The sequence below is a fragment of the Cyanistes caeruleus genome, chromosome 3, assembly GCF_971803275.1.
Source record: "Cyanistes caeruleus chromosome 3, bCyaCae1.hap1.1, whole genome shotgun sequence".
Taxonomy (NCBI): Eukaryota; Metazoa; Chordata; class Aves; order Passeriformes; family Paridae; genus Cyanistes; species Cyanistes caeruleus.
Window position 1 is genome coordinate 60,434,632 of NC_141703.1, and position 27,160 is coordinate 60,461,791.

Consider the following 27,160-nt stretch of genomic DNA (forward strand, 5'->3'; position numbering starts at 1 on the left):
ATTCAATATCTTGTTTTCTTCTCCAGCACGAGGTCTCATGCTTCATCTTTACTGCTCAAACCCTGCTCTGGAGTCAGAAGTCTCCATGAATCATGTAGGGATGGATTTTTTTTTTTTTTATAGACACTTATTGCTCAGCCAAATTTGGGTAGCTTTTCCAAAGAAGGGGAAGAGGTCAAGCATACGACACAAGCTCACTGAATCCATCTCTCTGTTCCAAATTGTAATGGCTCGAGCAGTCCTCAGGAAAAGACAGCAGTGGTTTTCCCTGAGGACAGCACAGCTCAGTTTTATTCTAAGATGTGTGTGAGATCATCCCAAGGGAGTCTCCTGGGAGGATCTGACCCTGATGAGTCAGGTGGAGATGCTGGATCTGAAATGGTACCCTGGGGTTTGCTCCCTGCTCTGGCTGAACGTGCCATCAGCTGCTAAGATCACATCAAACTCCCACTGGGAAATGTGGTACAGGTGTGCTCACGACTGTTCTTCTTGGAAAATTGCCACACAATCCTGCCTGCAGATGCAGGTTGTAACACCCTCAGTAGAGGAGGCAGTGACATTTAAAAGAGCAGGAAAAATATGTATTGAAATACAAATATCTTTAACAGCACTGGCTATTTTTAAAACTTCCAAAAAGAAAAAAATTGCCTTCGTTCTACTCAGGATCAAGGGCCTGTTTATAACTAATTCTCTTCATTAAACCTTTGCTTTATAATATATGATTTTGTCAAATACCAACACTCAGTAACATTTTTTGTGAAAAGGGAGGGAAAAAAACCAGTCATACTGATCGGATTGACCATCAAATAACCACTTGATAGATGAAAAGGAGAAATGGAAATGCCATCTGCATTTCCAGTACTGCCCAACTGATCATCCCACTGGGAAATAACAAGGGAGGGGGATTCAATATTCCCTATGTGTCTGCAAATCACTATTACACACCAAATTTTGCAGGAGATCAATACCCCTTTAACAATTCTGCAACAGATGCCAGAGCTCATTAGTATGATGTGAATAACTATGGAGGTTGAAAATCCTATTTCACTTGTCTGTCTGAAGGATTTTGATTTCTTACCAGCTTAGCTGGGGATTTCATGACCAGATTTCACAGTTTATGTTAAGCCCTTACTCAGGTAAAATTTCCTTACCTAAAAGTGGAGTTTTGCCTCAGCTGACTCAGTAGGAGCCTCAGAGTCCTTTCTTCATTAGTTATTACCATTCCACTGGAATGAAATGCACAGGAGAGCATACTAACCTGACCAGAGCTACTGGTGGTACCATTCTGATCTGAGAACTGCTTCTTTTGATCATCCGGAATTTCTTCTTATCCTCAAAAGGCCTATCCCACTGAAAAAGAAAACCCAAAGAAAGAAAGGAAACCAAACACATAGTCACTTTAAAAAACAAAAATTAAAGAGTGAAACCAAACCCCACTTCTGCATTCTTGCCTTGGTATTTGAACAATGTTTTTTTCTTTTTTTGATTTTACACATTTCTCCCTTCTGCCTGTTGCAAATGCAGATTCCACAGAAGTCGTGTCATTCTGACTTGCATCCTTGGTTCAGCTTTCAAATCAAAATATCTTTCAGAAGGCATTATGGTCCCAGAAGAGCTATGAATAGGATTTTTCTTAAATCTGGTAGTAAAATATGATGTTTCCCCTTTCACTGCAGGGCTCATCTGTCCTTTAACTCTGGAGGAGCTCTGGAGGAGCTTTGAGAGGCATGCACAGGACACTCCAGTTGATTAGACCAACGAGTCAGTGCTGCTCAGCTCACCTGCTGCAGCCAGGCTGCTCAGACAGGACCCTGCAGGATGCTGAGCTTCCTGCCACACATCCCAAGCCAGACAGGGATACAGACTTTGACAAAACCACCCAGGTCCACAAATCTTCATTGGTGCTGAAATGCTGTGCCCAGGGAGCAAAGCCTGGCTGGCAAGATGTGGAGCTGTGGTGCACAAAGGGCAGGAACATCAACCCAGCACAGGCACCTGCACAGGGCTGCAGCCATGCCTTGGTTAATCCATTCCAGAGTATTGTTTAATCCCACTGCAGTGTTCCCAGTGGAACAGCTTGCAACAGGGGTGACTGGAGGATATTACTGACATGTACCCTCATTTTGCAATGGCTGGGAGCATTCACTCCTGCTGCTTGTGCTGCTCCCAGAGGAAGGGCCTTTCCCCATGACTGATTTTCAGGGCCTTTATACATTTACAGGAGTTTTGCACAACAGAGTGGGGCTTCATTTTCCATGTCTGCAATGTTTCTCTGTCCCTGTAAATAACTGGCCTTTCCAGGCTTGTCCCCAAAAAACAGTGCACTCAGGATATTGAGACGATGGTAAAATTGCCCATTAGTTTCTCCAGAAATTCACACTGTGCATGTATTTCTGGTCTGCAAACACATGTAATATGAATGCAAATATTTTCATGCAAAAGTCAGGGGAAGGGGGAAGGGGAAAGGGGAAAAGGAAAGGGGAAAAGGAAAAGGAAAAAAGTGATTTAATTAAGAGGCCTTTGATAAATCCATCCATACACATAACCAGAATGATCTAAAACATACATTTTAGACAGTAAGCTATGCAAAACCTTCACCCAAATGTAAATATTTGCTTTATGCCAATTGGATGTTTTAATCACAGAGGTCAGCAGACAATCTGAAATTACTTGGTTTTTTTCTGCTTGTATTAAAGGGAATGAGAGGGCAGATATTGAAGGGGTAGATTTTCAAAGACATATTGGCATTATTTGTGTAATTACATCTAGGTGCATTTTAAAACAGTTCTGAATCCTGGGCTAGGCTCTGCAAGTCCTGTGACCTAAACTTTCATCAGAATCCAAATTTCACTTTCCCAGTTTCATTAATTTAACCTTTTTCATTTTGCCAGGGAGTTTTCAAATGCTTCTGGAGGATCTAGGAGAACAAGTTCTAAGGAACATTGAGAACTTGTGTTAAACTAAAAATCTTACATTTTTAAATCTTTCCCAACTAATCTATTTCACATGCCTAGAGGTTTTTGCCCACACCAGTATGAATCTGCTCTTCTTGGACCTCAAAACCCTCAAGAGAATTTTATTTGATAATAGACTTTTGAAATTTGGTATAAACTTGTCCCAAGTCCTGAAGAAGCATGCTTTTACAAGTCTTGCATGTGAAGGAGTGTTTTGGCAGAAGAACTCCTGTCTCTGAGGCTGGGATTAATTTAATTTAATGAAGTTAGTTAGGTTGGCAGTCTCAGCTAATCACCAGGGCTCCCTTGTCTGGCTTCACTGGTTAGAAACAGGCACCTACTGCAGAGATGGGATCAATTCCTTTCAGATATTCCTACCTGCCTCTTTTTCTCACTTTATTAATTGAAAGAGTCCAAGGGACTCCTAACTGGATGCTCAGCTTTCAAGTAGCCAATGTTAAGGCAGATCATCCCAACATACATTGTTATTTGTAAGGCATTAAGCACTATGCTGTAGGGAGATCTCTATCACTGAGATTTCTGAATAGGACAGAAGTTCCCAGAAGTGCCCCATGAACAAACCTTTAGGTCAATGCCCCTGTCTGGATTCATTATCCACTCTGCAAAAAAGGTATCAACACCATCTTTTCCAGAGCACTGTTCCTGTAGCTCCCAACTCATAAGGACTATTTTGTTCTCCGTTTAAGCTGTTTCAGGAAGAAACTTATCTGAACCAAAATCTGAGGCTCCACACAACATCTGCAGAGACGTGAAGCCTAGTCTGGAACACATTCTCACTCCGTCAGCAAGTGTGCCCATCTGAACACCAAATGTGTATTTGAAAATTTGAGAAACAAGCAGGTTCTGCATAGGCAAGTGTGTATTTGAGGGTCTAATACATTTAGTCAGCTTCATCCAGGAGTAAATTTGTCATTGTTGGTTGCAGGACAAAATTGACTAGGAGTTTTATCGTATGTTCACCACATCTTTTATTTTCATCAGCTGCAGTTTGGCTTGCCACAAGTTAATGCGCTTATGCATTAGCTCAGGTTTCTTTTATTCAGACTGTTTTAGCACCATCCAAAAAACAAGGGTAAAAATACTTTTGGGAAAATCAGTATAGAATCTGTATTTATATTTGCTCTGGTGCAGCACATTCAAGTCTCTCAGAAAAATCCTCAGCTGCCAAAACTGCGAAGAAAGATGCGTGACCTTCTGCTACGTTTCCCATGATTTTTGTCTTAATTAAACTTGTCATGAGTCATGTTTACAACACCCAACTTACTGCAGTCCTAAACAAACAAAGGCATTCAGCCTCTGATGTGCGTGTCCAAACTCACCAGGGATTACTGTTGCCATTTTCATCACTTCCTGTACGTGGAAAATGCAAAGGCCAAATTTAGAAACGGATCTCAAGTCTCTGGACAGGTTGTTTCCAAGAAGGCCGATGAAATCTGCTTTCTTATTTAGCTTAAACCTGTCTTCCCAAGTATTATCTTCCTGGAGACTTTCAGATGTGTTTCCATCCCCTAAGCTGTTAACTCCTGCAGTATTAGGACAAAAAAAAAAAAAGAAAACACTAACCTTTCCAAAGGACTGAAAGACAGATGGGGGATCAGAGCTGCCATTTTTTAGCTCAGAACCTATGTGTGTGAAGCCAAACAGGGTTTCCTTTGTGCACTGAAATCTAGGAAAATTATATAAAGCAAGACATGCTTATTATTGTAGTAATATTGAGCTTGAAAGAGTCACTACCCCTTCCATCACGCTTTAATTTGTCCATCTTCCCTATTTAGTAGCTTCAGACTTAAGATCATTAATATGGTTATACTGGGTCAAAGAGTTGGTTGTTTTGGGGTTTTTTAAAGAGTTTATTTTTATTACTATTTGGTCAAAAGACTACGGAGCTGTGTTTGAGTTATCCAGCAGTCAATCCACGCACATTTCAGATTACCAGGGCAACTACTTTTTAAAGACAGGTTTAACACCACTCCATGTGAAGCAAATAAGTGTGATGAAGTGCAAAAGGAGCAGTCCAAAAATGTCAGATATAGAGGAGCAAGAACTGCCATTGTCTTGGGTATTGCTATGATTAGCAAAGCCTGGAGATGCTCTCTCACTGCACAAGACAGAAGGTAAAACCAGCCACTGTCATGAAGAACATCATTCTCTGCATGAAGAAAAGAAGGAATAAAAAGTTTGGGGAGGCTAATTTTTGTTACTTTATATTTGTATTTTTAATTCTTACTTTAAAGTCTTCGTTATTATAATAGTTGTTTTGTTTGGGGGTTTTTTGGGGTTTTTTTTTGTTTGTTTTGGTTTTTTTTTTTTTTTTTTAATTAATGTGTCCCCATCTTATTCTTAACTCCAGGTGTTGTTATCCCTCTGGAAGAGGGTTTGGTGTCAGGCATTGCCATGCCCAGCCAAGCCCAGATACCTGGTGGGCTCAAACCAGGCCAGAGCGAGGAGGAGGGAGCAGCCGATGCTGGCAGCCAGGCCCCCGCAGGACCTTGTTTTGACTTGGCTTCACCAGCTGCATCTTGCAGGGATGCGTGTGAGCTGCGGGGCTTGGGGCCAGGCAGAGCCACAGCCCGAGGATCCCCCGGGCATCTCCAGACCGTGTCCGCAGCCAGGGGAGGAAATGGACCTTCCCTCACTTCCTCTGGGGGCCTGGCGCCGGTGGCCAGCAAATCCTCTCACTCCTCGGGATCTTTATGAGAGGCTGCAGCTCCTGTTTCTGAGCTGCCGCTGCCCGTGTTTAATCCACTTAGCCTGTGCCCACCCGCATCAGCTCCCGCCGCACGGCGCAAGGGGAGGCTGCGAGCCGCTGCCCTCCGCCCCCCTCGGGAACGTGTGTTTATAAAGAGCTGGATTAGGAACATCACCAGGCAGGTCACAGGGTGTCAAGCTGCTCTTTCAGGGCTTAAAATCGGAGGCTCACTCAAGAGGGAGTGCTCGGCTCCTGTGAAAGCGGCAGGGATGATTGCTGCCGTGTACTTGAAATTTACTCTTCCAGCAGCACCGGTGCTTCAGCCTGGGGCATTTAGAGACACAGTTCCCGTAAACAAAGCAGTCGGGATATGTAGAAATGCTTTGCTTTAATTTTCCTCTTTCTTTTTTTTTTCCTTTTTTTTTTTTTCTTTTTTCCTTTTTTCCACGTGGGGAAATTTGAAAAGAGTCTTTTTAAGTGCAATGGATGAAGTTCAGAAGTGGTGCAAATCCACCTTGCAGGCAGTGAGCGCTGGGTGATTTGTATCTGCCAAGGAGCCCGGAGCTTCATCCCCTCGGCGCTGGGCACCCCAAGAGCCACATGTCAGCTCTCATCGGGCTGGGGGAGAGAAAGAAGAGAGGTGTCCCCAGAGCTGTCACCTGCCAGGCCGCACGGGAAGCAGAGCGCTGGCTCCACGATGATATCCCAATGCCTGAGACCACGCGCAAGGTACTAGACACCTCAAAACCACGTCAGGCCAAGCTGTGGCTGCAGGCTGTGGAGGAAACACCCCACCTCAGTGCACTTTATTGCAAATCTTGTAAATCAGAAGCAGCCATTTCCCTTTGGTGCGCTGCGGGGATCTGCGCGAAGGCAAATCCCAAGTGCTTCGTCATTCTGCTGAGCTCTAATCCCATCAGCATCTCTGGCCACTCCATCAATCGGATTAGAATAAGGCTGAAAGTCAGAACAGGGCCGGCTGGCCCACGGGGAGCAGGCCCTGCGTGGGCAGACACAGCCGTCACCGCTCGGCGAGCCCCGTGCTGCCTGCGAGCGCCCAAGGCTTTCGCCACCCTGGCCATTTGGGGTGGCCAGAGCTGCAGACAGGGCAACCCACGTTCAGCATCACCACTGAGAGGTGGGACCTGTGTCTTCAGCCCCCTCCCGCCCCTCCAGAGCCCCTGTGCTGCTAATGGATGAAATAACTGTGGCACGGCTGTCAGAGCCTTTCGTGTTCGTGCCCAAAGTTAGCCAAAAATGTTCCGGCAGAAAATATTTTCCATGAGAAAATGCTGCTTTAACAGAAACTAACCCTCCTGGTGGAAACCTGTCAACTGCTGTATCCTGTGGTAGAAACCAGATGGGTGTATAAATAAGGATCCTGCTTTCATCCTGGGACCATTGGCAGCAAAAATAAAGATCCATTCAAAGTCTCTCTCTTACTTTCTCTGCCTTTTCCCAACTACAAAAATATTTTTTTTTTAATCTTTCTGTCCCATTTTTGGAAGTTTTAATTCCTACTGCCACCCTAAGAAAAGCACAGCATATGTGGGATTTGGGTTCTGCCTCCAGCAGCTCATTTCATGATCCAGATGGACACATCCTTTCCATCTCAGAGAGGAACCAGGTCTATGGCCTCACACCAGCTTCACCAGCATGGCTCAGACGTGGACTGATGGGTTGGATTTGGCCCTAAAGCCAGTTTCAAGTGTCCAACTGCTTTTGCCTGACTGGTCCTTGGGAACGTATACCTCATCATACCCAAAACCCCAAAACAGCAGGTCCCCAGGGCTGCCACATTGTGTGATGCACCAAGAAGGGCTTAATACCAGACTCAAGCCCCGTCATCCCAGAACACCAGCATGAGCACCTCTACCTTTTCCTGAGGGTTTGGAACATCAACAGGGGTCAAAACTGATCTCCCATCCATGAATACAAAAATTGAGACCACACCTGTTTGATCTGCTCCCTAGGGGACACCATATGGAAATCTGTCAGCCCTCAAAAGCTCCAAGGATCTCCACAGCAAGATCCTGTCTGTTTTAAAAAGTTATCTTGAGACTTCATCTTTCCTCAGGGCACTTAGTGAAAAGCAGAGCTGACCTTCCTGGTGTTCACAGGGGACAGTCCTTGCTTTTGCACAAAAGCACATAAAGACAAGATTAGGTGGGCCAAACTACCACCTCTTAATGACTTACAGAAACCCTCACTCTTTCTATTTATAAAATCACACTGTCTTGGCAATAGGAAAGAGCAAGTTGGCATCGTTTTTATATTTTCTAGATCTGTCTAAATTCAGCCTTACTGTTTTTTCCACTGTGCTTTTCTCCAGAAATCAGCCCACACTTCCCACTCACCTATAGATTTTTCTTTCATTAATTTTCCCAGTAGGCAATTGCTCACAGAAACTATAGGAAATATGAGCCTTCTCAAGATGTGAACTGTAACTTTCTCCAAAAATGTCCAGACTCTACCAATCTACATGCACTCATCACCTCCATACAAAGATAACAGAACTCTAGAGCCTTGAGGACTGGGCTGTCTGCACAGTAGGTGACACCCTGGACGGTTTGGGAAAATCAGATACATCCCTCTTTTCCTACTTTTTAAAATGTCAGTATAGAGAATTAAAGGCTGTAACTGAGAGTTTTCAACAGACCTGTGAAAAAGCCTACATAATTCACTTGCAGGGAGATAAATTCTACATTAATTTATTCCACTAGGTTGATTCAAAATTTATATTAAAGAGATGACCAAAGTGTGATACAGATTATGAATCATTCTATCCAGATTGCAGATGCCATATTCTTCATTATCTCTAATTTGTCTGAAGTTTCCCCACCCCTTCCCCTCTCGTTTAAGAGACCTTTTGCTGTATGAAGCACTGCTTTCCAGCTCTGCCCTGTAGGTAGGGGTGGTGATCCCGAATGCAGAGCGACAGGCCTTGCAGCTGACCTGGCAAGCTCCCTGGCTAAGGTCTGAAACTTCCCCCGATGCAGCAGCCACCCAGTGTCTCATATGTGGGGGAGAACCAGCACAAATGTGTTTGATTTGTAACTTTACAAGGACTTTCACAATGAGGTTTAAGTTTCTTTTATTAGTAGACCTAAAAGAAGGACACCATTAACACATAACAAAGGAGGCAGAACTAAACTATTACCATAAGAGCAGTGTTTTAAAAACTCCACTTCTTAGAGGTTTATAAGGTTCCTTGGAAAGGTTATTGCAGAAGCCACAAAATAGAAACAGAGGAGAGAGTTTCTCAGCTGCATTGTGCCTTCCCATGTGCTTTTAGCCCTACACAGAGAGACCTGCCTGGTTAAAACACAACTGAAGCCTCTCTTAAGGAACCTGCTCATCTTGGGGCCACCCAGGAGCTTTCCTTGCAACAGGAGGATGTCCTGTCGAGATTTAGGAGCCCACTCTTCCATTGCTCCAGGAGAGCCTTAGCAAAAAAAATGAAGGGATAATTTAGCAGCTGAGACAGCCAGTGTTCATCTCCCAACAAATTTCTATCAAACAAGATCCTCTGTTCAACCCATTTTTTTCTGTTATATTTTTCATGTTTTACTTTCTAGGTATTTTGAATGAAGGGTATCCGGGCCCTGAAAATTCACCAAACAAAACATCACAGTGTTTTAACATGTCTAAATGAAATGCTGTATCTTTTCTAACACTTTCATATTTGTTTAATACCCTCCATCAGAAAAAGTGTTCCCAACACTGTTTATCCGGTTCAAGGTCTACACACTCTTAGCGGATCATAAAATAAAGACAACATCAAAAGCTGTATTATTTCAAGACATTTCCTTATAAAGCAATGACACTGTGTATTAGCAGCCTTTATTCTTTTCAAATCCCTGTCTCAGCTGCAGAGGAAGGAAAGGGCAGACTGGTCCAGGAGAAGGGACCTGGCTGAGCCTCTGCTAACTCGTGCCAAAGCACATCCCCATGCCTGCACAGCCAGCACAGTGCCATCCTCACAGGGGCTTTCCTCCCTCTCCTCCAGTAGGCAGACAAATCTGGCACTCCCCTTGGGGCACTGAGCCAGAGTCCCCTCCCTGGCTGGCCCAGCTGTGCTGGAGATCGGAGGGGGAACTGGACATTGGAGAGGATGAGTAACCATCGAGCAGGCAGCAGCTGCCTTTCTTCTTCCAGGAAGAGTTATTGCTCTGAGGTGGCATCCCTGCAGGCAAGCCAGATTTCCAGTCTATTAAGCTGACTACTTCCTTCACCACCTGTGTTTTCCCTAAGTTTTTTTAGGAGTTGCCTTAGCCTTTGCGCAGCATGACTTAATCCACTGGTTCTGGTGATCTAATAGATTCCAATCCTCAGACCTCTCTCCGTGATTTCACTGCTCTGCTGTCTCCTCTTTGCCTGATCTCCATCTGACATGGAAAACATCCCTTTCTCAGCCTTTCCTCACCCTTGCCTCATCTCCTGACCCCCCCATGTCCCCATACCTGTTTGACAGAAATCCCACCATGCGCTCCTTGCGCACGTGAAGCCTTACCCCTCCTGGCCCCCCCAGAACAGGGAAGGACCTCAGCCTGCACCTTCTGGCCGGCGAGAAGGCTGTCTGGAACGTGAGCTCATGTTTTCCTAAAATAAGCAGGAGCCGTGCACTTAAACTCAACGCCTGCGGCAAGGCGGGAGCGGCTGTTAACGCTGTGCAGCATCCAAAGCGCTCCTCGCACGTGGCGTGGCGTGGCACGGCGCGAGCCAGAGGCACGGAGCAGCCAGCAGCCTTCCAAGGGTGACTAATGCCTTGCTGCTAAAAACAGCTTCCAGGGGTTTTCCATGAGCAAACCTCACTACAGGTCGAGTATTGGCTTTTCACCTGCTAAATACAAGAACTTCACTGTAAAGTCCACATAGCACAACTGGCAAAGGAAACCGAGCTCTTTCCTAAGTGATGGCAGCATTTGATCCTTGTTAACACCACTCTTAAAAGCCAAAAATACCACCCTTTAAATAGATTATGTGTGAGTGTAGAAGCAAGGATGTGTGGTAGACATGCAAGAGAAGACTGGAGCATAAAGGATATTGCACGCATGGACGCAAACGTGCAAGGGCCAAAGGAAAGGTATGGAAAATAACATCCTGATACGGCTTCCCAGAGAAGCACAGCGTTACATCAAATAGGTCGTCTTGTCAAAAACACATGGCACTCAGCTACTTCACAAAAAGACCAAGCAAAATTCTTCAGAGCCTTGTTTCAGAAAGAAACTGATAAGAACTGCCATCAGTCCTTTGGACTTACCAGGGTCTTTGTCCCTTCTGGCCTGCAGGGCTTTGCTGCTCTTCTCTCAGGCCGCTGGGTTATTTCATCGCTTCTGTGTGAATCAGAGCCACATCTCCAAGAAAACTGAATGAGCACACAGCTCTGCTCACTGTGGGGACAAATGTATATCCAGGGTGAATTTCTGGACTAATTCAATTAATGTCTTGCCTAAACAGGCTCCAGAGCTATGTTTTCCTGCATATTTGAGGGTTTCAGTTAAGCCACTGAATCATGTAATCCACCATCTCAGACATGACATATTACTTGCCAGTTCTGACTGTCCCTGACAAGTTGGTTCATCTTATAAACCATTTGGGGCTTCCAAATGAAATATAGATTGATTTTATTTTGCTTACTTCATTTTAGGAGCAAGCAGCCTAGAGCTGGGTGTGTCAAAGTTCCTTCGCAATACTGTCCCTAGGAACAATAAAGTCCTTGCACAAACATTAGTGGAAAGTAAAAGGCAAGTTGTGCAATTGCAATTGAAATCAGACTGCCCTGAGAAGTTGTCAAAACATCTATGAATACATCACTCCCATTAGCAATGTTATACCAGCTGCTGAGTTTTGTGGGAAACACATACACGCATCTCCTTCTAGTTTAGAGGAACCCACTTTCTCCCCCTTAGAACTTCCTATTTTGACTTTTGTTCAATATTAAACACCACCAGGGCCAGTGTGAGCATGATGGCAATGACCACAGACCTTCTCCTAGGTGGCTTCGCTTAGTTCATGCTGCTGTCAAGGTGATGAAGAAGAGGTACAAGATGTTTCATTTGACAGTGCAAGGGGCACTGCAAGATTGGCATGGGGCAGCTCACTGTTTCACTGTATCTTCATCCTGAGGACTCCCCAGAATCCCAGTGTGAAAAAGATGGATGCCATGGAGTGGCCCTGTCCTGGTCTGAGTAGAGAGAACATAAATTTTCTAACATGGTCTTGACTCCACAGAAGGGTCAACCACCCCGGTGAGGCAGAGACAAGGTTTCAACACCCTGAAGCAATTAATTGTAGCGTGTCCAAGGGGCAGGAAACTGCCTTCAACTTACTTCTAATTAATTTACAAATTAGCCTGCTGGCCCATAAAGAGCATCACACACTAATTAAGCCCAGCTGCTTTATGGGAAGAGTTACAGGGAAGTCTGTAGATTTCAGGTACCTAAAGGAAATGTCCTATCTGCAATTTATTCAACTAGAACTCATTGTTCCTGGAGGTTGTAAAAGGCGAGAACACATTCAGTCACAAAGAGTTAAGCATGTATATTAATTGCTGGGGGTATCCACAGTTATAATCAATAGGAGAAAGAGATTGCACCATTAGTGCCAGTGGCTACCTAGGATTTGCATCTCATGTTGATGGAGAGCCATGGTTGAAGCTTTTCCCACAGATGGAACACTTCTAAGATGCTCTCCTGTGTGCTTTACCTGGTTTCTAATGAGGTGTAAGCACACCTCAAGCTGGCATGATTACCTGTCTCTGCTCACTAGGGAGCAGTTTATATTCATGAAACCTGTAGGAAATTAACTGTTTGTGAGACCTGCTCCTCTCTGCTCCATGAGGCAGAGTTTGGACATGTTCAGGGGTTGCTGGAGACAAGGGAATAGACAGAGGACTTGGAGATTTGCACAGCCAGGCAGCACACTGGTTGCATAAGCCCTGTGTCTGTGGGAAATCAGACTAAAACCTTTTCAGAAGCAATACAAACATGTAGCCTTTTAGGACTAAAGTCATTTATGCAGAAATTTCCCCTATGGTCAGACTATTTCATAATTATCCACACTGGGATGTCTTGCATTTTGCTTTGAAGCATCTGGTTCTCGGCATGTCACCATTGGTTTGATCTAGCAGTTCCTATCCTTATATAATAGCAAACCACTTCATGGCTATTTCACACAAAATGTCTCTCTTTCTGCCCACTAAATGACCTGGAACTAGAACACAAACATTCTGTTTGCACAGTTTTACATAACATTCACCAGAGTTTTCACACAACACTATTAAAGACTAATTTGTTTCTGTTCCCAGGCTGATGGAAAGCAGTTTTTTTGGTAGCTTGATTGCGTCAGTGTTCTTTGAAAATGTAAATAAAGATACTGAGATAAGACCTGTCCAACTGCAGAGCTCTTTTTCTCTTTATGTTTACCAGACACTTCAAGCTAAATAAAATTACTCTTTGCACTTGTTCTGCCTAAGAACATGCTCAACAAATAGACAATCAAATTTTCTTGGCTCTCACAAGCCCTCCCCAACATATCGTGGTCACAAGCAGCATCTAAGAGGTGTCATCTACAATGACACATTTCGAAAAGGCATTCTGAAAAATGACTCAGGGTCCCAAATACACCATTTTGCAAAGCAACTTAACTCCCAAGGAATGGGATTTTCAGGAAGGTTTAGATTCCTGAGCATTTAATGGCCAGCTTAGAAAGAGGAGCTCCTACTTCACAGAATGTGAAAGGCAAGTTACCTTGCCAACTCCTATTGATCTTGACAGAAATGCATTACTGCTTGGCATCTGACAATGTCACCCTCATCTTCATTGGTACAAAACACCCCTGCAAAGTGCTTGAAGGATGCTTTTCTAACTGAAATGTTTTCTCTGCCTGGATTCTTTAGGTGTAGTGACTTGGAGGTCCATTTCCTTGGCAAGACTTCCTGAGCTGCCTGAGTTGTCAGTATAGACAGACGATTTTGGAACAATATCTTGCAAAACTGGCCTTATCTATTTAAAAAAGATGTCGAACATCCAACGTGTGAACCACTCTCTAGAGATGCCCAGTTTTGAAAGACATGGGGAATCAGTCAGCTGCATGTTTACTTCTGATGCTGCAGATACAGGATGGATGCAGCCCTAGACCTCAGACACATAACCTCAAAATATGAAAACAAGCCTAACAGTACAGACTCATCAAATCAGCTCATCAGATGTTGGGGACATAGAGCAGGTGAGCTGCTAGGAGATGACAACAGTTAAAAGGAAAAGGTCACTGGCTTTCTCTGTCTTCATCTCCATCCCTGCCTTCTTTTCCAGTTTCTTCCCTCCTGGACTTTAATTCACCAGATGCTATGTATGGATATTCTGGTCTCAGAAGCAGGGAAATCACCTCCGTTTAGAATAATATGATGATATTACATTCATTTTGCCAGAGTTAATTTTAAACAACTACTACAGGTTAAAGTCTTTTATGTAACATCCCCAAGAAAAAGCAATGTCAAGAATATCATAGCACAAAAATAAGTAAGAAGAAAAGTAAGAAATTCAGGAGGCAGAAAATTATTCAGATCACATTTTAATTTTTTTTTAATAATAGATGAACAGAAGCCATGTACCAGACAGGTACAAGAGTGAATTAGAAAGGCTCATGTGCCCTTCAGAAGGGCAAAGAAAGATATCAAAAGAAATGTTGTCTATATGCAATTGCTACCTTACACCACAGCCCAAGAATTATTATTTTTAAAAAAGATCAGCCAGAAAAGAAAGATTATTGGTCGCTGATATTAGTCATTGATAGAGGAACACGGTCACTTTAAGGTCAGAATATTTCAGTAGCTACAGGAATTCTGCCTAAACTACTCAGCATGCCATCCAACAGTGCATGACAAGAGGTTCTGGAGGCAGAATGGCCCAGAGAAGCATTTTGCTACCACCAGGTTTGTGATGCTGCTTGAAGCAACATAGAGTCTGATTCTATTCCATGGCATCAGCTGTTGATGGAAATGTGTTTAGAGGAGCTGAGAGCCCACCAAAGCTGTCCCAGAGTACTGCCACTTCAATATGCAAAAAAAACCCAAAAAACAGCTCTTAAAAACATTTTGATGCAAAACTGAAATCAGTGGCCTTTATGAGGAGCTCAGCACTGCCCAAGGCTCTCCAAGAGCTGCTCTGTCTTCCTCCTACTTGGGAGAGGGAAAACCCACATGGCCCACAGAGGCATGGATAGCTCAAGGAAGCAACAAAGGCTGTTCCCTTTCCACCTGCTACCCTCCTGGGACAGCAGCAGAAGTTATGCCTTGCCTTAGAAATCCCCACACCTTTTCCTCTTCTTTTCCAGCAAAGCAGCAGGAGGGACCTGAGCCAGGATGTTCCCACCACCCTCTGGGTCTCAGGCACCTTTTCCTGAGCACTTCTGCAGGCATCATTCCTCTTGCTGGGAAGGAAAGCAGCAGCAGAGTCTGAAGCATCTCCTGCTGGCACAGTGCCCCAGGCAGGCAGCGTCGGCAAGCGACAGTCCCCACCACAGCCAGCTCAGCATCATCTCCATATTGAATAAACAACCAAGCATCTGCTTTAGGATATCAGCTGGAACAAAAGCACTGGACATTTTGAGTGCAATTTAACAATGTCTCTGACCTCAGACAATTTGTTGTTTCTTTAGCGCGTGCAGAGCCTGACCCCATTCACATCCTCTAAATCCTTTTGCTGTCTTCTTCTTTTCCTGCCCTCAAAAAGGCCACAGAATCAAAACAAAACAAAACAAAAAATCCAAGGGGAGCTAGTATTAAATTTTAAGTAGCAAAAACCAAGCACTTCATCAGCGTGAACATGGTATTCATAAATCTTTATCACCAACAATTTTTTTATATCTGGAATCCACTATCTTGTAAATTAGTCCCATTTGTCCACTCAGTGCTAATGCCATTAAAATCGACCTCATTTGTCAAAGCGCATGAATCGAGAAATCCGTGGACTTGTTAATTTCTCAATTTGAAAACGTAATCTTGATTCATAAACTAAATTTTATGGAAAGAAATCTAGTTGTATTTGGAAACTACACCCTTGTCACTCCAAGGAAAATTGAGCACAGACCACCTTTTGTTTGGGTTGGCACTGGAGGACGCTTTAACACCTGTGTTATTTTCTTTTAGCCCAAGAGCAGCCACTCATTCCTTTCCATTCCAACCCAATATTTTTCACCTCTGTCTCTGGCTGTGGTCACCACAGAAATTTCCAAATGGTTGAGGTGAGGTGACAACAATATTTGATTTATCACAGTTTCCCAGAGACTATTCTGAAGAAAAGGGATACTTTTCTTTTTCACAGAAGGGTAACTTTGGGTGTTGGCAAAGTATTCTGAAAACTTACCAATGCTTGGGGAAAAAGAAGAAACAAAAAAAAAAAAAAAAAAAAAAAAAAGAAAAGGAAAAAACCCCTACAGCAACAGTTTTCCTGAAGCTTATTATTTCTATTATTTATTTTTATTCCATATTTCTTTACTAATTCCACCGCCTCTTAATGCAACCAGTTCTTTTGCAATGAAATCTAATTTCTAATTTCATTTCCCATTTCTGAAGTAACTCATCAAAATTGATCTTAGCTGATTATAGCTGCTAAAATGTTCAGCTCTTCACCAGTGGGCTGCTATAGGAAGAGGTGAATACAAATCTTACTTTGGCATGAAGAGACAATGTGAGTGGGGTATCAGTGGTAGTACATAAGTGTGGGTGTGTATTTGTAAAACAGGGAAAGTAAAAATAGAGAATCCTAGACTCATTCGCCTTGGAAAAGATCTCCAAGATCATCAAGTCCAACCATTAACCCAGCACTGCCAGGTCCACCACTAAACCATGCCCCTAACCACGTCTTTTGGCTATACACACTGGAACTAAAGGAAAGACAAGGATGAAAAAACCAAAACAATGCACCAATTTCCCATCTACTCTGCATTTACTCTGCATCCTGTTTGGTGAAGAAAATTCTGCAGTGTCATGCAAGAAGCCTTAAAATGGATACTGATGACAGGTGCAGTACAGCAAAAAGACAGAGCTTTGCTAACAAAGTATTTCACAGCTGGCTGTTGCATTTACAGAGGGTGTGCAGCCCTCACAGATTGCTGAGGATGCAGCCAGGTGGATGAGATGCACACAGTGCATGAGAACAGGCACAGATAGCACAGGCAAGAAAACAACTCTTGAAAAACAAGTTCTTTTTCCTAGGGGCTTTGGCAAGAACCAGCAGAAAAGGTTAAGAGCCACTGACCTTGGTAAGCCCATATTTTCTTCCCTCTTGTGGGCATCTCTTAAACAGTGACTCAAGTTTATGTGGTCACCACACCATCCTGATGTAGGTTCATGCACTGTCCTCCTACACCTTCAAGCCAAATGCCTGCAAAAGTATTTGGTATCCCACTGAAGTGCTACTTTTCTTGATCAGACATGGATTTTGACTTGCTGCTCAGAGACTACCAGGTGCTGTGGAAGAGGGGAGGAAGACCCCAAGGACCGTAGCTCATAGCCACGGCTCCAAAAACCTGCCCTCCAATACTGCCTGGGTGGCACATCGCCCATCCCCGCTGAGGGCAGCTCACCATCCCACCAAACATGAGCCTCAGCATCGCTCCCGTTCCGCCTCCCGCCCACGGTGCCTTTGTGGGCAGCTGCAGCATGGAGAGCAGCTGGCAGGCAGGCAGGCAGGAGGCTTCAAAGGAGCTTCCTTCCCAGGTCACTTCAAAGGAGTCACTTCCCAGGTACAGCACAGCCACAGCCCACCACAAGCATCAAAAACCGATGGGCTTTCCTGGCCTCCTCCAGGTCCACTTCTCTTCCTGCCCACCACCAGAGCAAATGGGAGGAGGAGCCCCCACCAGGGCTCGTTCCTCTGGGCAGTGTCATGCAAAATACAGGACAGCAGATGAAGCAGCTGGCCCCAGACTGGGACATGGTGGTGGGATGCAGAAGGCATCTATGTGCAATTGCTCTTTGATGCATAGAGGCTGGGGAGCACGGAAATGAGGCCAGGATTGTGGGGATGTGGAGACAGCCACATCCCATATGAAAGCAGTCTGTTGGAGCTGGAGAGATGTCCCCACTAGTGTCCAGGCGAGATGGAAGAGAGTTGATGGAGGAGAGTTGCCCATCTGGGCTCAGCATGGTCCCACCCCCTGAGTTGTGATCCAGGGCAGCCTGAACCATGCATCATTGCTGCTTTTCCCCATAAAAGCCCCAGCCCATGTACTGCTCAGCCCACCCACGAGCAGCTCCCATGCTGCTGAGCCCCTGCCTGCCAGGTCAGCAGGGCTGGGATTCTCTGGGACAGCTTTGACCTGGCTGCTGCACCCAGCCCCTGTGCCTGCCGCTCCAAGGCCGCCTGCTTCATGTCACATTTCCCGGCTGTGCTCCGAGGGCCGTGTCTTTGGGAAGTATTTTTGCAGCAATAAAGCAGCATTTTCACTGGGCAAAGCTGCATTTTAATAGTAAGAGGAGAGGACTGTTAAAGGCTGCAGCAGGCCCCGTTTGGCACCAGTCACTGCCTTTTTTTCTCTCCTCCATATGTACCCCATATGCACATATAGCTGAGGAGCTGACATGGAAATTTTTTAAAAAGGAGAGAAATATCTGAAACTGCCCTGAAAAGGGGATTTGGGGCTTCTTAACTCTGCTTTTCCAAGAGCTGTGAAGACCCCAGAGATCTCTTACCTCTGTACTTTTCTAATTCCCACCTTGCAGGTAATTAATAACACAGGTGGCTGTGATGTGGGTGTAGGGGTGAGAACTTTCCACTCTTTTTGCCCTCTCCACAGTGCAGCTGGTATTCAGTGTTTTGGTCCTGTGCCGTGAGAACACATCTATGGCTGACATGGCACAGGCAGGGGCTGTCTTAGTAAGTAAGAGTAGCCCACTGCTTTGTTCACATTTGGATGGAGTGATGGGTCTCAGGTAGCAGAGGTAGGTCTGTGATGGGTGTCCTATCCCAGCCTCTCCTACAGGCCCTCCACTGTCATGAGTCTAGGGTATCCTGGAGAGAAGGAGACTCAGAGGTGACCTTATCACTCTCTACAACTCCCTGAAAGGTGGCTGTACTCAGGTGGGGTCGGTCTCTTTCTCCAGGCAGCAGCTGACACAAGCAAAGGACACAGTCTCAAGCTGTGCCAAGGGAGATATAGGTTGGATATTAGGAAAAAGTTTTTCATGGAAAGAGTGATAAAGTACTGGAATGGTCTGCCTGGGGAGGTGGTGGAGTCACCATCCCTGGATGTGTTGACAATAGACTGGCTGTGGCACTCGGTGCCGTTGTGGTGTTAGGGCATGGGTTGGACTTGATGATTGTGAAGGTCTCTTCCAACCTAGTGATTCTGTGATTCTGTGTGATCCAACACTGCCTAATGCATCAATTTACTCTTGCCTCAAGAGTTCCTCCTAATGCAGACTACCAGGTCAACCAGGACCAAAACCCTCTCTAGACTGTGTTTTCAGATGCAAAAGAGGCATGGCAGTGCCCTGCTGTCAAGGAAGCCGTGCTCACAAGCTCCTTCTCCGTTTCAGCTGAGAAATTCACTGCCTGTACATCCATGTGTCCTTTGCTCCCAGTGTGAGAGATAGAACTGTTAAGGGATAATGACTCAAAACATTCCCCCCTTTGTGGAGATGTCGGGTGCTTTATTGAAACAGAGGAGCTGAGCTCCTGGGTGTGTGATGGCCAACCTCTGATCTGCTATTTCAGAGGGTGAATGATGGGCTGTGAGACAAGAGGCAGATCCTGTGGAGACGATGTGGTGTTTCTCCTCTTGCACAAACCTCTGGGTTGTGGGGCTCCCTCTCCTGCCACCAGGAACATACCCACGCTTTTTCTTCTCTGCTGATGGGCCGAAATGGGCCATAATGGGCCATAATGGGCCATAATGGGCCATAATGGACTCAACTGCAGCTGGTGTGATGGGCAACTGTGTTGATTTAGAACGTGTCAAGGACCTCCAAAGTGTCCACAACATTACATCATCCAGTGTGAAGCTCCCACCCCAGGGGAGGTGTGTGGGCGTTCCTACACCTGAGTGAATCTAAACCCAATAGAGAGTGTGTTCTGTGGGGTTTCCCAGGGCTTTTCCTCACCACTGGTTTGGATATCCCCCAGCACCTGATGGATCAGGTCTGCGACCAACACTTCAAATCAAGACTGTGCGGCAACCCAGTCTCATCGCAGGGCCTACGGGTGCTGAGGTCTTCACACACTTGTCCTTTCACCTTCTTTCTTTTCACTGCTGCATGTCCTTGGGTGATGTTGTTGCGCATTCACATTGCAAAGATTTTGTGTTTTTATATTGCTATGGACAATAATAACCAAGGTGGCTGCATACCTGCTTTCTTTTGGAACCAAAGTGTTCTGTAATAAACCCTACGTGTGTGTGTGTGCTTACAAACACTGATCATCCAGTGTTGTTTCGCTCTAATCCACCCCAAGGAATCTGTTAACAAGAACCTGGTTACCCTTGTCTTCTGCAGTGTGTTGTAACACCCTTCGACTCACTGCAACATTAAATAGCTGTTATTTTTCATATATGCATGTGAAATATATCTTGAAATTTTTAAAAAATTACATAGTCTTTCCACTAGAACAGACATTTCTTCAACTTCTTGCTTTCAGACCTTGAAGCACTCCCAGGATTTACTTTGGTTTCTAGGCAAAAATATGATCTTTAATCAGGTAGCATGAGAAATACATATATCTGTGGGTGAATAAAATCTACATCATTACATTTCTTTGTTGTACTTTTCTCATCATCCTGGAGAGCTCTTTGGCATTAGGTGAGAGTCCCTGAAAGTATCCAGAATTCTGCTTTTGAAACATGTGACTTGTTCATCACATCTCCAAATCTGACTCAGCCTAAGACATCCTCATGCTTGCTGTAAAAGGGGTTCCTCCCTTCATACCTCCTCTCCCATCATTTCCTAAATTTCACTGTGCATCCTCCACTGAGCAGATACATTATGGTCATGTGGTGGCTTGCCATGGACTCAAGGCCTTTTTGCTCCCCAAAAGCTGCCCTGTGTTCAGGCTTCTGATCAAATGTCCTTCCATGAGAGCAGTTGGAGAGGAGATTGGTTCTTGCATGCATTTGAAGAAATTAATATTACATTCCCAAAACTAAATATATCAACCTTGACAGGAGCATTTAACATGTGGACACATTCTATGATGCCATCAAAACTTTTTTAAAATATTTGTCAAATGCATGTTAGCATAGAGGTCTGCAGCTAAGGCAGTCACAGTATTTTCCTGCCCCATGTCCTAGACCCAGATTCCCACCCTTGTTTGCTGCATCCTTGAACTTCCTCTGGGAAGTTATTTGGTATTGCTTGTATTTCAGTTGTGTTCAGCACCATTATCATGCCAGACACAGACAAATCAGACAAAGCAAGGGCAGACATACAATTTCTACCTCCCATTTTATAGCTAGGTCAAGAGAAATTATGGGAAGATCTTAGCCTGCAACTTAAAAGGACCCAAACTGCAGCATGAAAAGTTCTCTGTAAGCTGCTCAGGCTCCTGGGTGGCCAGAGTGCCTGTGTTTCCCCCAGCAAACATCTGCTTTCTTGAAGTTCTGGTCCTCGTTCCCACATGGACTGCAGGGTTTGTGGTGCTTTCAACACCATGCACATGAAGAAGCAGGCATCCCCAGGCTCCCTACCACCCCTCTCAGCTGGTCCCTAACCAGAAAGGATCCCTGCTTCCCCAGTCTCCCATTTCCCAATGCTCTGTGTCAACAGCACCTGGCTCCCAGCAGCGTTCTCGATGGGGCCAAGTGAGAAACACTCGCTGCCCTTTCCCTCCTCACAAAAGGCACGAAGAACAACAATCACCTGCTGCCTGCTCTCCTCTGCAGTGCACTCTGAAACATTTAAAACATCCCTTTTCATGGCCCATCAGGTCCCCTGAATCCCTTCCTGCTTGTCAAAATGTACCAGGAGGATGGAGATGAAGATGTGAGTCCTCTAGGCTTGTTTCTCAGCTAAGAAAAACTGGGAGCTGCTTCTCCCCATGCTTCTCTGCCCATGGGAAGAGGAGAAGGGCTACCAGGGACAGACACGAAGGCCCTTTCTAGAACCAACTCACTGGGGATCATCACCCTCTCTCTGCAGTAAGATGGCAAAGAGAAGCAGACAGGAAAGGAATATACATGGTAGAGAGTCAAGCTGATGAGTGACGGACTCGGGGAGTGGACTGTGGCAGGGAAAAGTACTTTTTACAGGTTTCTGTATTACCTCCTGCAATATTACCTACTGGAAAAGATCCTTTTGATCCTACTTTAACTGGTTTTTACATCTCAGTAGAGCAGACAGTGATGCAGTATATGGTTCTCTTACGAAGAGTGAGTTTTCTGCACTATAATAAACACTCCATTGATGGTACTTGGGTCGCTTTTCCATGGGGAAAAATATTCAAAAACCTGTGACAATATCTTTTCTGTAGCTTTGGGGAGTCAGCCTTGAACAGAGACACAATTCACTGGAATATCCTATAGGGTAGAAAAGGTAAGAATTGTTATTTTCCATTAAAATCTTTAGGGCATTTTCTGCAAAAAACTCTATAAAGCTATTAGTCTTTGGGAGATCTGAATGACCCTGAGTTTTGTTCTACCACTTGAAGTGTTGTTTCAGAACTACTTCAGCCCTTTAGATGTGTGTCTGCCAGACAATACAGCTGATAAGGATTTGCCATTAATTGGAGAGTGGGGCATGTACCAGACTAAGTGATTTACTTTCAAAGTGCTGTTATTATGGTTGTAGACTGCATTTGGTTGCTTAGAAACCATCCTTATTGATGACTCAAGTTTTCTCCTGATAGCATGTGAAGAGATAGCACCTTTCTTTTTCACTCAGCAGTTGTCAGGAGGAACTGTTTTGTAAAAAACCCTCTGCAAAAGGCAGTATCGTTCCGTGGACAGGCAATAGCATAGCCAGTGTGTTGATTTTTGGCTGATTTGATCCTTATTCCAAAGGATCAAATAAGATTTTTTAAAAAACGGCATTTGGCAATACAATGCTTGGAGACCTATTGTTCAGCTGGGGAAAGAGGGAGAAAAAAAACTTGCTCATCAAGTGGGAAGACTTATCTGACAAACAGCATATCTAACAAGCAAAAAAAATACTGAGAAAAAGGTCTCTGTAATGTTTCATTAAAACCACAGACACATTACCAGTGTGGACTTTTAGGCTGGAACTCATTAGTAAATGAATTCTATCTGTGACAGCCTTGTCAAACCCAAGCTTTACTGATTACATTTGGCTTTCAGGCAGTAATCCTCAGGGAAAATGATTTATTTCAGCACTTGATGAGTTACTTCATCGATGGCAGTGATAATGACATTATCTTGACTTAGGTTAGCATTTATGGGCCTCTTGGAAGGACTGAGTGTTCAAGGGGGATTTGAATGAAGACAGGTGGGAAGTCAAGCACGATGGTGCACAAATAGTGAGCAATGTTTGGAAAGCGCAGCCTACCCATAATAGCAAAGGGGTTCACCAAACTGGGCTGAAGCAGGGAATGCTGAGAGGAAATGACCCCCAGGTTGGGCAACACGGCCACAGTGGAGAGGGACTTTTGGCTGCCTGCCTCCCTTGTCCAGCCCAGTGCTCTGCTGGCATACACGGGCTGAGCCATGCTGGCTTTGACTCCTGTCATCTCACAGCTAAACCTGGAGCTGCAGCAGGGAATGGAGCCCCTCTGAGAGCAGCAGCTCCCAGATGTAATGAGAAAATGAACGGGTGATGACCAGAGGTAATGATGTGCAAAAGCAGAGAGGTAACAGACACGGGCAGAGCTGAGCTGGGAGGCCTCAAGGAGTAGAAACAGGCTGTTAATGGATCTGGCCAATGTCAATGTGCTTTCTTAGCAGCCAAAGAAGAGAGAAAGGGAAGAGGAATGGATCAAAGCAGCAGCAGCAGCTCTGACTCCTCTTTAGACAATCCTTTTTTTCTTCCACTGTCCTTGGGTCAGCAGAGATACATTGGGATCCTTAGGATCAAGGGAATATCTCCTTGAACTCCAGGCATTAATGCTACCAAAGGAACTTCTACCTTCACACATCTGCCATGGCAATTCATACAACACAGATCTGGTGGACCAAGATGCCTGTCTTAACTGGCCAGACATGGAACAGGAGCTCCAGGAGAAATCAGAGCTACCTTTAAGATATGTCTGATACAGGTACCACAGGTGAGATTGTACCACAAGGTCCCAAGGCTTGCCAGTTTGAACTTTGAAGATATTTTCTGAAATGCGGGGACAAAACCTGAGCCCAGGAACCAAGGCTGTTCCAGCAGCAGCTGTTTGGAAACCCCTTTCTTTGGGAAATCTTTTCCAGTTCAGAGGACATCAAACAGGGATCTGTAGACACTTGACAGGCCTTTAGCATATCCAAAGGGTTGCTGTTAAGGTTTCCATTGGCATCCAGCTGGCCTGGTAAGGCTCCTTCTCTATGAGGAAAGGCACAGAAAACCATCCTGTGTGTGCCAGGGACATGAAATCAGAGCAGTAACCCATTTGAGGACTGATGAATACATAACCTCTAAGACAACATCACATCACCATTCTCCTGATCTGTTTGTATGGAAACTTACTCTGTGGTGGGAGCATCCGCAGGCCTTGTGCAAGTGCAGGAGAGGGTTTTATGTCTGCTGAAATTGTTCTGTCAATTTTCACTGGAGAATATGTCTCTCAAAGTGCAATGAGCATGTACCAAGTCATACTGATCCAGTATCACCCCAGCTGTAACAAAAAGGAAAAAAAGGGCAGCTTATCTTTCCCAGTAATTAGCTCTACTCTGAGAAGACATAGGTGAGTAATTGCAAGAATAGAGGCTATTACATTTCCAAGAAATGAAATTTGATCTGCCTTTTTTTCAGCTCCAGTCTTCAGCTGGACCACAAAGTTGTTTCTGTTGCAAATCAGAAGAGTGATATGATTAAACAGCAAATCTATTATTACTGCTTTTAAGGCAATACTTACTTTTAATATCCTAAGCAAGTAAGCTTGTGATAGAAGCTGCAAAGTTCAATCACAATTTCTGGAACAAAGTCTAAGCCATCGGGAGCAAATGGCTTGACCTTAGAAAAGCTTACTTTCGTATTTAGGGAAAAAGGGGCTGAGTGTTAGGCTAGTACATAGTCCTGAGATGCTGCTTCAAAGCACAAAAATCTGCAGATTAAGTCTTTCAATCTGTATCATACATATTGTCAAAGGAAAGGAGTGGACTTCAGTTTGCTAAATGAATATGGTTATGAGGGAAGGTTGCAATGAGACCTTCTCTCAGGGAGTTTGTCATTAAAGAAGAATCCTGCAGAAATTTCAGGAGAAGAAAAAAATGAAGAGATGTTTCCTCCAGCACACCTGGTTCTAACTGGTATTGAGGACACTCTATCAGCACCACACTGAGGGGCACCACCTCCTAAATTCCCAGGAAAATAACCTAGAGAACAGCTGAGCTTATAAAGCACTTGGAAGTGCTGTGTGCAATTCAAAACAAAAACTATAAGGCTAAATGAAGTGAATTGTTTAGCCATAAGCCTAAATTAACAAATAATGCTGAGGATAATACTTTTCACCATGTAGCCATATTAATTTCTATACACAACAGTGTATTTTGAAAGCAACATGGTTCAGAGCCACCAACAACAATACGTGGCTGCTGTGCTATTTCAAATGGCCTGTCTGTGCTGAGGACAATGCAAAATATGATTTTATTAATCTTTCATTCTAATTTCATGGCACTCAGCGGTGTTTGTGACTGCGCACAATGGCAGGCACCAATCCAGAGCCTGTACTGGCACAGGCTGGGTTTATTCCATTGACCCCAGCAGAGCCATGCTGATTTACACCAGCTGAAATCTGGCCCATGATTTCTGCCTCAGAAGGATTAAACTTAATTAGTTCTTTATGTGTGACCCACAGCATGGGGATATCCCAGAATCACAGAGCCGAGGGTGTCCATCTCTGCCCTGGGCTGTAGTAAAACATCCCCATGCAGGCCAACCTCATGACAGCTGCCTGACAAGAAGCAGAAACTCTGCTGGGGCACCAGGCCCACTGACTGGTTGGGATAGCCACGAGGGGATACACAACAGGTTTTTTGGAGGTGGGAGGGCTTCACAGGGGTCCCAATTCCTGCCCTGACAGAGGCAGCTTTCAAGACCAGCGCTACAGGACAGCAGCCCCTGAAAGCCAGTTCCTGAGACTTTCTCCACAAGGAAGAGGAGTTTGACCCTTCCAAGGGATCCTCCTCATGCTTGGTCTGGATGTGCTCTTGGTCTGGCAGAGGAAAGGTGAGTGTGGGGTCCTTGTCTGCCTTACACCATGGCACAGTGTGTTGTGTCGCTCCATCACATCACCCTCCCTCTGCCTCTTGTTTTTCTACTGCTAAATTACCCTTCTTGAAAGCTAACGTGGAGTGTGCAGACTCACACAACTGCTAGCTTTGTGGTATGCAAATCTGAAAATTTCCAAATCTCTGAGCAAAGAAGCAGAGAGCACTTTGCAGGGAATGATTTAACACCCAGGTCCTGCCACCCAGACAGTGCCCCTGCTGCTTTGACCAAGACACTCAATGCAGAGCCTCTGAGGATATCAGAAGACAAATAATTTGGTATTTTAGAGGTTAAAACACAAGCACCTTAGCTTGCCTTGCTGTGCCAGTACCCAGCAGCACTCTGCCCAGTTCCCAGCATGATCCATGGCCCGTGGGAATTACTGCTGAATGAGGACACATTGCCACACTGTCCTGTGTTCACTGCAGTTTGACAAATGCTTATAAGGAGCAACTTACATAGAACCCATTGTAATGATCATGCCTTGGGGCTGTGTCCTTCCAAGCAGAAGGAGCTGAAAGAATGTATGGAAACTATTTCTCACTGGGCACACTTGGTGCAGAGAAATCCAAAGGCCTTTTTTCCCTGTGCATCTCAGCCTGCACACCCTCACTCACACTCCTCTCAGCCTTCTGGTTTATGAATCACAGCATCATTAAGGTTGGAGAAGATGTCTGAGATCATCAAATCCAGCCACTAACCAGCTGCACTCAATATGCAATTATGCATTTTGAGCTTAGGGCACCTGCTGCTGAGCAATTTGCAGTTGAGGGATTATTTTCTGGTCCTCAGTTGAAGAGGCTCCCTGGTGATGGGGCTGCACAGTGAACAGGAAGAACAATAAAAACTCATGGCGTTCAACCCAAGATGAGGCAGCCTACGAGGGAAATCCTAACTCTGACAAAGTCAGTGATCACCTGCTCCTACTGCACTAGGATTTTGCTCTTTTTTTTTTTTTTTTTATTTTTATTTTTTTTTCCTGTATGGAATTGAGCAATGTGTTATGCCAGGAATGGTGGCTGGGTTTGTTTTGCAAAACATAGCTAGGAATGTCACAATGCCTGCCTTCCATGTAGGCACAAACAGCTTCAGTATAATCACGTAAAAATCTCCTGCTGCTAAGCTGTACCTATATGG

At 44.7% G+C, this 27,160-nt stretch overlaps 1 long non-coding RNA gene across 1 annotated transcript; it reads right to left on the reverse strand.

Annotated features, from left to right (window-relative positions):
- Positions 1 to 19,156: 19,156 nt before the first annotated feature.
- Positions 19,157 to 26,638, reverse strand: LOC147654177 (uncharacterized). Its single transcript, XR_015285478.1, has 4 exons — positions 26,482 to 26,638; positions 24,528 to 24,597; positions 24,281 to 24,428; positions 19,157 to 22,176 (listed from the first exon to the last, which is right to left on the reverse strand). It is a non-coding gene; the product is annotated as an uncharacterized LOC147654177 (long non-coding RNA).
- Between the last annotated feature and the right edge of the window lie 522 nt (positions 26,639 to 27,160).